This window comes from Oryctolagus cuniculus, chromosome 5 (assembly GCF_051225735.1).
Source record: "Oryctolagus cuniculus isolate XC-2025 breed Fujian yellow rabbit chromosome 5, ASM5122573v1, whole genome shotgun sequence".
Taxonomy (NCBI): Eukaryota; Metazoa; Chordata; class Mammalia; order Lagomorpha; family Leporidae; genus Oryctolagus; species Oryctolagus cuniculus.
Window position 1 is genome coordinate 115099161 of NC_142871.1, and position 8753 is coordinate 115107913.

At 37.8% G+C, this 8753-nt stretch overlaps 1 pseudogene; it reads left to right on the forward strand.

Moving 5' to 3' along the window:
- The first annotated feature begins 5988 nt into the window (after positions 1–5988).
- On the forward strand, positions 5989–6396 carry LOC100356977 (small ribosomal subunit protein uS8 pseudogene; annotated as a pseudogene).
- Positions 6397–8753: the final 2357 nt, after the last annotated feature.

Consider the following 8753-nt stretch of genomic DNA (forward strand, 5'->3'; position numbering starts at 1 on the left):
AGACACTTCAGTATGAACCCTGAACTAATTCTCTACTTGAACTGAGTAAACTTCTCTAGTTAAATATTAATCAAGAATTTCAATGTTTGCTCAAGATAATATTAAGTGTTAGAACAATGTCATTCCTCTAGAGTTAAAAATCTATGCTTTTTATATAATATTTAAGTTATAAATTATCATCAAAAATAATTTACATCAAATCTTATGCATTCATAGGTGATATGTTTACTATTATTATTCCTCCAAGAATATAGGTTCTTAAATCCAAGGCCTCTCTTGAAATATGCATAATCCAAATTATGGTTGCAATAATCACTGGAAAGGTATAGAAAATTCACAAGAGAATTGAGCAATTATTCATTTCACCTACTTACACTGCAACTAAAATGCAGGCTCTCAGGAGTTTGCCTGCTAAAATCTGTCATGTCAGTAACAGTTGCTCTAAATCACACCCAGTTACACACTGACGTATCACCTATCTGTATCCCATTTTGATTCCAAGGCTTCCATGGAGACCAATTTGGCTAGAAATATCCTGAGGATGACCTTAGTCTCTCCATTTGTGCCTATTCTCAGCATCAGTGTGGGCACCTGTAGTATCTGTAAGGTAGTTATTAATCAGGAAAAGTCAGTACCCCATGTCTAATAGCTCTGTGTGTGTGTGTGTGTGTGTGTGTGGCAGAGGGGGATATTGTAAAGGAAACTCAAAGGTCAACATGTCTTCAGTGTTTCTGTAGAGCTATGCACTCACAGTGGGTTTTGATGTTCTGTATTTATTCATTAACTCCAATAACTGCATTTGGATCGGGGATAAGTAACCAGCAGACGATGATTCAGCAAGAGTGAGTGGGTGGACTGGAGGAAAAGCCCTGTCTTGGCAATCAGAAAACCTGGACTCTGGTCCCCCAGGCTACTGTTTAATTGGCTCTTATGACCTTGGATGCCCATTTACTTTTCATGCCTTAATTATTTTTCTGTAAAATGAAATTCTTCCTTTCCAAGGCTATTTCCCAATTCCAAACTTTTAAACTTGTCCTCTGACCTGCTCCAATTTTCGTTCAACAGATTTTATTCTCCTTGTACTGTTTTCTTTTGGCATCTTCCTCTCAGGCTTTAAACTAGTGTAAGCCTCTTCCAGTTCTTCAATTTGACATCATCTTGGTGCTACTATCTGCTATGGGTTGGATATAGGTTAGCATGTTCTGTGAGGGATTATGTATTGAAATTTATTCACTGTTGCGATTTATTAAAGGTGGAACTTAATCTGAGTATAGTATTTAGAAGTAGGGCTTTTAGGAGATGATTAGGATTATATAAACTCATCAGGATGGAGAGTCCACCATTGAATACTGATGACTTTATGAGAGGAAGAGAGATCAGAACATACATACTCACAGCCCCTGTCTCTTGTCATGTGACATCCCAAACTGTTTCAGGGACTGTGCAAGCAACAAACCACCACCACATTCAGGCCATTGAACCTCTAAAACTAAATAAGCATTTTTTCTTTGTTAAGCTAACAAGATTAATACAGATATTCCATTATAGTAATGCAAAATGAATTAACACATTATCAATAATCTCCTTTTTCTCATCAATCTAATTACTACTGTCCTCACTTACTTGCCACCTACTGAGTCACTCAAAACTATTAAAAAGAACTGTCTATATCATCACCTACTTTCTTTAGTGACCTTGTGACAACCAATTTCATGGACCTGTATCCATCTCTATCATACATGAATCTTCTGTAGCATTCTAAGAGGGTAGATTTCAAGTACAATCACTGAGGCACAGAGAAAGAAGAAAAAGTAGAAAAGAAGAAAATGTTTAGTATGTAAGGTGATGGACACATTCATTAGCTTGATTATGATGAATAAATCACAACTTATTGTATATGAAAGCATTGAGGTGTACATTTTAAATACATGCAATTTTTTTTGTCAATTACATGTCAATAAAACTGGGAAAGAAAGGTGAGTAGAAGCACAAGAGTTAGACTGCTGGAATTCAAACCCTAGCTCTCCCACTGATACATATCCCGTATTTAAAAAAGTAGTTTAATCTAGGCTTACAATTTCTTCATCTGCAAAATTTGGATTTTAATATTTATCATAACATTAGATGGATGAGAAATTTAAATGATAGCGTAAATTACTCAGCACAAGTGCTAAATGAATGGTACTTACCATTGAAAAGTCTACCTTCTAACTGAAATTCTTTTATTCCTTGCCTTCTCTGTGTTTCTTACTTTTGGATCTCTTCCAATTCTTAATATGTTTCCTAATTTATCTTCTTAATATTGGACTCACTTCTCTCACTTGTCAATGATTATTTGAAGCAAGCTTTCACCAACATCCTCTATCCCTACCTCCTTGTCTCATATCTCATCTCTGAAACTTCCTGCACAGAATCAATTGAAATGCCATGGGCTACATGATTTACTATCTCTCTGACCCCAGTTCATATTGCCTTACCACTTGTTTGTGTTGTTTCAGTCATTGGGTTTCTTACCAGGCATATTCCTGTTTTAGGACCTTAGCATTGGTTCTTCCCAATGCCTGGAATATACTCTAACAGATATCCACATAATTCCTTTTCTTAGCTCTTTCAAGTATCTTTCCAATGGTGCCTCCTCAAAAAGGCCTTTCCAAAATGTCTTTCTGAAATGAAAACTCCAAGGCCAGCATAGGTGTAGCAATCAAGTCACAGCTTGGGACTCCCACATTCGATATTGCATTGCATAGATTTGAGTCCTGGTTCTACTCCTGATTCTAGCTTTCTGCTAACTAATGTGCACCCTGAGAGGCAGTAAGGGATTGTTAAATAATTGGGTCCCATCATCCATTTGGGAGGACTAGATTGAGTTCCTGGATATTTAGCCCCAGCCATTGTAAGCATTTGGAGAGTGAACCAATGGATGGGAACTCAATCTTTCTTTCTCTCTCTCTCTCTCTTTAATAAATTGAGCAAATAAATTTTTAATTTAAAATGACAATCCCTCTTCCACCAGTCCTTCCTATCTCTGTTCCCTATCCCTGATCTCTGTACTTATCAGTAGCATACTATAATTTTATTCGTAGGCCTTATTTATTTTATTTTTTTTTATTTTTTGACAGGCAGAGTGGACAGTGAGAGAGAGAGACAGAGAGAAAGGTCTTCCTTTGCCGTTGGTTCACCCTCCAATGGCCGCCACGGCTGGCGCGCTGTGGCCGGTGCACTGCGCTGATCCGAAGGCAGGAGCCAGGTACTTATCCTGGTCTCCCATGGGGTGCAGGGCCCAAGCACTTGGGCCATCCTCCACTGCACTCCCTGGCCACAGCAGAGAGCTGGCCTGGAAGAGGGGCAACCGGGACAGAATCCGGCGCCCCAACCGGGACTAGAACTTGGTGTGCTGGCGCCGCAACCGGAGGATTAGCCTAGTGAGCCGTGGCACCGGCCTCATAGGCCTTATTTATGTATTGCATTTCCCCCTCAGAATGTAAGTTCTACAGGATCATAGAACTTTAACTTCTCTGTTCATTGCCCCCCCCCCCCCCCACGGGACCTAGAATAGTACATGACATGTAGTAGGCTTAGGAAATATTTACTCAATAAGTGAGTGAGTCCTGCAATTTGTATTCTCTTACCTTGTATCTAATCTACTCTGTACTGTAGGAGATGTTCTACTAGCCCATAGAATTGGTGCTACCAGAAATTTTGAGGTTTTTGTCTTGTCCATGCTTTCACATGCTACTCCTATTTCTTTAATCTGCTTCCCATTTCTCTTAGCAACTATTAAAAATCTACTTGCTTTTCAAACTTACTCCCTCACCTGCAGATGACTTTCTCTGAGCTTACCAAGGAAACCAAGAGCAAATGTTGATCCCACACCTTTCTGTCCTCAAGCCCATAAACCAACATACATTTGCAACATTTTCCTCTTTTCCTTCCAGACCCAGAATATAAGTTTTCACCCTATACCCAGATAATACTTTCAGCTATGACTATTATTCTGTCAGCATTTATCTCATTCCTTTGCCTAGTTTGTCGTTCCCATACATCTTCAACTGCTATCTCTCATCCATTTTCTTCAGTCTATGTAGGATTGTGCCAGACATTCTGTCATCCTGCCCATGTTCTTAGCAACTTTACCATTGTTTGACAAGCTGGCAGCAACACCAACTACATGAATATTTGCTTACTAGAGTCTGCTCCTTCCATTTTCACCCTCAACCCTAGAAAAATCTCTCAGAAGTAGTGACTTATTACCATCCTCCTCCAATACAGAGTATCCTTCATTTATCTCTAATTTTAATTGACAAATAAAATTATATCCTACAGTGTACCACAGGGTGTTTTGAAATATGTATATCAAGCTATCTAACATGTGCATTACCAAACATACTTATTGTTTGTGGTAACTACCCTTAAAATCTACTTCCATAGCCTTGGCAGCTCATGACAAGAGCCTTGGGTGATTACTGATGTCATCGATAAGAGTGTCAATTGTTAAATCAACGGCGGGAGTCATTGTGCACTTACTCCTCATGTAGGATCTCTGTCCTTAATATGTTGTACTATGCAAATTAATGGTAAAAATTAACAGTAAAACTACTGCTCAAACAGTACTTTATACTTTGTGTATCTGTGTGGGTGCAAACTGTTGAAATCGTTACTTAGTATATACTAAATTGATCTTCCATATATAAAGATAATTGAAAATGAATCTTGATGAAGAATGGAATGGGAGAGGGAGTAGGAGATGGGATGATTTGTGGCTGGGAGGGAGGTTATGGGGGGAAAATCGCTATAATTCAAAAGTTGTATTTTCAAAATTTATATTTATTAAATAAAAATTTTCTTTAAAAAGCTACTCTCTTAGCAATTATCAATTATGCAACATCTTGTTATAGACTATATTTACCATTATGTACAATAGATCTCAGTAGATTATTCATCTTGTCTAACTGAAATTTTTCATGCTTTGAGCAACATCTTCCTAATCCCCCAACCTCAATCTGAGGTAACTACCAGTCTGTTTCTATGAATTAGACTTGTTTAGATTCTACATATAAATAAGATCACACAGCACATGTTTTTCTTAGCCTGGCTTATTTCATTTAACAAAATCATCTCCAGTCTGTGTCGTTGCTAGTGATGAGATTTCTTGCCTTTTCAAAGTTGAGGAGTATTCCATTGTGCATATGTATACTTTTTTTTTTCATTTTAGTTTAGTAGTACTTTTATTTTGAAAAGTATTATTAATAGCTATCATGTTTATGGGCTACACTGTGGGATTTTAACGCCTGTATACCATATGTGCTGATTAAATCAGGGTAATCAATATTTCCACCTTCTTTGACAATATGTTATAATTGGAAACTTGGAGCTTCTATATTCTATTTGTTCATACAATACTACTAGATTATTGTGAACTATAGTCTATTCACTATGATTTGTAACACTAGGTATTTATCCTTTTGTCTAACTCAAATTTGGTACTCATTATCCAAACTTTATCTTCTCCACCTCTCTAAGATTCAACATTTTGTGTTCTGGTTGAGGTTTTCTACAGTGCCTACATAGGAGCAAGAATGTGTGGTGTTCTTCTTTCTATGTTGTCTTATTTCACTTAATCTATCATTCTATCCATTTTTCTGCAAATGACAAGATTTCATTCTTTTTTATGGATGTGTGTATTTTCAATATCCATTCATTTGATAATTGATGCATTGGTTGATTGCAGGTCTTGGTTATTGCAAATAGCTGAAACAAACATAGTGGGGTAGGTATCTCTTTGATACAACGTGTTCATGTCTCTGTCTATATAACTCATGAATTATATGCTAATTTTGTTTCTGGTTGTTAAAGGAATTTTCACAATGTTTTCTATAGGGGCGATACTAATTTACCTTCCCACAACAGTATATAAGAGTTTCCTTTTCGCCCATAACTCCATGCTCTCGCTCCTCCCATCCTCTATTCGCCATCTTTCATGCCACCACGATGGTGTACATGAACATCCTGGCCGATGCCCTCAAGAGCATCAACAGTGTCAAGAAGAGAGGCAAACACCAGGTTCTTTATATTAGGCCGTGCTCCAAAGTCATCATCAGGTTTCTGGCTATGATGATGAAGCATGATTACACTGGTGAATACGAAATCATTGATGTTCACAGTGCTGGAAAGATCATTGTGAACCTCACCGGCAGGTTAAACAAGTGTGGAGTGATCAGCCCCAGATTTGATGTGCAGTTGAAAGATCTAGAATAATGGCAGAATAATCAGCTTCCATCCCACCAGTTTTGTTTCATTGTACTGACAACCTCAGCTGGCATCATCGACCATGAAGAAGCAAAACGAAAACACACAGGAGGGAAAATCCTGGGATTCTTTTTTTTAACTTTTATTTAATAAATATAAATTTCCGAAGTACAACTTTTGGATTGTAGTGGCTGTTTCCACCCATAACCTCCCTCCAACCCACAACCTTCCCATCATATCTCCCTCCCATCCCATTCATATCAAGATTCATGTTCAATTATCTTTATATGCAGAAGATAAATTTAGTATATACTAAGTACAGATTTAAACAGTTTGCACCCACACAGAAACACAAAGAGTAAAGTACTGTCTGAGTACCAGTTATACCACTAATTCAATAGTACAATATATTAAGGACAAAGATCCTACATGGGGAGTAAGTGCACAGTGACTTCTGTTGTTGATTTAACAATTGAAACTTATTTATGTCATCAGGAAACACCCGAAGCTCTTGTCATGAGCTGCCAAGGCTATGGAAGCCTCTTGAGTTCACCAATCCTGATCTTATTTTGTCAAGGCCATAGTCAAAGTGGAAGTTTTCTCCTCCCTTCAGAGAAAGGTACCTCTTTCTTTGATGGCCCATTCTTTCCACTGGGATCTCACTCACAGAGATCTTTCATTTAGGGTTTTTTTGTTTTTGTTTTTTGTTTTTGTTTTTGTTTTTGTTTTTGTTTTTGTTTTCCAGAGTGTCTTGGCTTTCCATGCCTGAGAAACTCTCATGGGCTCTTCAGCCAGATCCGAATGCCTTAAGGGCTGATTCTGAGCCCAGAGTGCTGTTCAGAATATCTGCCATTCTATGAGTCTGCTGTGTATCCTGCTTCCCATGTAGGATCATTCTCTCCTTTTTAATTCAATCAATTATTATTTGCAGACACTAGTCTTGTTTATGCAATCCCTTTGACACTTAACCCTATCATTATGATCAGTTATGAACTGAAACTGATAACTTTGACTAGTGAGATGGCATTAGTACATGCCACCTTGATATGATTGAATTGTAATCCCCTGGCTCATTTCTAATTCTACCATTTGGGGCAAGTTCGATTGAGCATGTCCTAAATTGTACATCTCCTCCCTCTCTTATACCCAATCTCGTATTTAACAGGGATCACTTTTCAGTTAAATTTCAACACCTAAGAATAATTGTCTGTTGATTAAAGAGTTCAACCAGTAGTATTAAGTAGAAAAAAATATTAAAAGGGATAAAGTAGTAAGTTGTTCCTCAACAGGCAAGACATGGCTGATCAAGTCATTGTTCCTCATAGTGTCCATTTCACTTCAACAGGTTTCCTTTTAGGTGCTCAGTTAATTGTCACTGATCAGGGAGAACATATGATATTTGTCCCTCATTTCACTCAGCATGATGTTTCCAGATTCCTCCATTTTGTTGCAAATGACTGGATTTCATTTTTTTACTATTGTATAGTATTCAATAGAGTACATATCCCATAATTTATTCTTCCAGTCTTCTGTTGATGGGCATGTAGGTTGATTCCAGGTCTTAGCTATTGTGAATTGAGCTGCAATAAACATTAATGTGCAGACAGCTTTTTTGATTGCCAATTTAATTTCCTTTGGCTACATTCCAAGGAGTGGGATGACTGGGCAGTATGTTAGGGTTATATTCAGGTTTCTGAGGAATCTCCAGACTGACTTCCATAGTGGCTTGACCAGTTTGCATTCCCACCAACAGTGGGTTAGTGTCCCTTTTTCCCCACATCTTCGCCAGCATCTGTTGTTGGTAGATTTCTGTATGTGAGCCATTCTAACCAGGGTGAGGTAAAACCTCATTGTGGTTTTGATTTGCATTTCCCTGATTGCTAATGATACTGAACTTTTTTTCATGTGTCTGTTGGCCATTTGGATTTCCTCTTTTGAAAAATGTCTATCAAGGTTTTGGCCCATCTCTTAAGTGGGTTGGTGTTTTTTTTTTTTTTTTTTGTAGTGGAGTTTCTTGATCTCTTTGTAGATTCTTGTAATTAAACCTTTATCAGTTGCATAGTTTGCAAATATTTTTTCCCATTCCATCAGTTGCCTCTTCACTTTCCTTACTGTTTGTTTTGCAGTACAGAAACTTCTCAATTTGATGCAATCCCAATTGTTAATTTTGGCTTTGACTGCCTGTGCCTCCGATGTTTTTTCCAAGAAGTCTTTGCCTGTGCCTATATCTTCAGGTTTTCTCCGAGGATCTCTAATAATTTGATGGTGTCAGGTCGTAGATTTAAGTCTTTAATCCATGTTGAGTGGATTTTTGTGTAAGGTGTATGGTAGGCATCTTGCTTCATGCTTCTGCACGTGGAAATCCAATTTTCCCAGCATTATTTGTTGAATAGACTGTCCTGGCTCCAGGAATTGGTTTTAGATCCTTGATCAAACGTAAGTTGGCTGTAGTAGTTAGGATTGATTTCTGGTGTTTCTATTCTGTTCCATCGGTCTAACCATCTGTT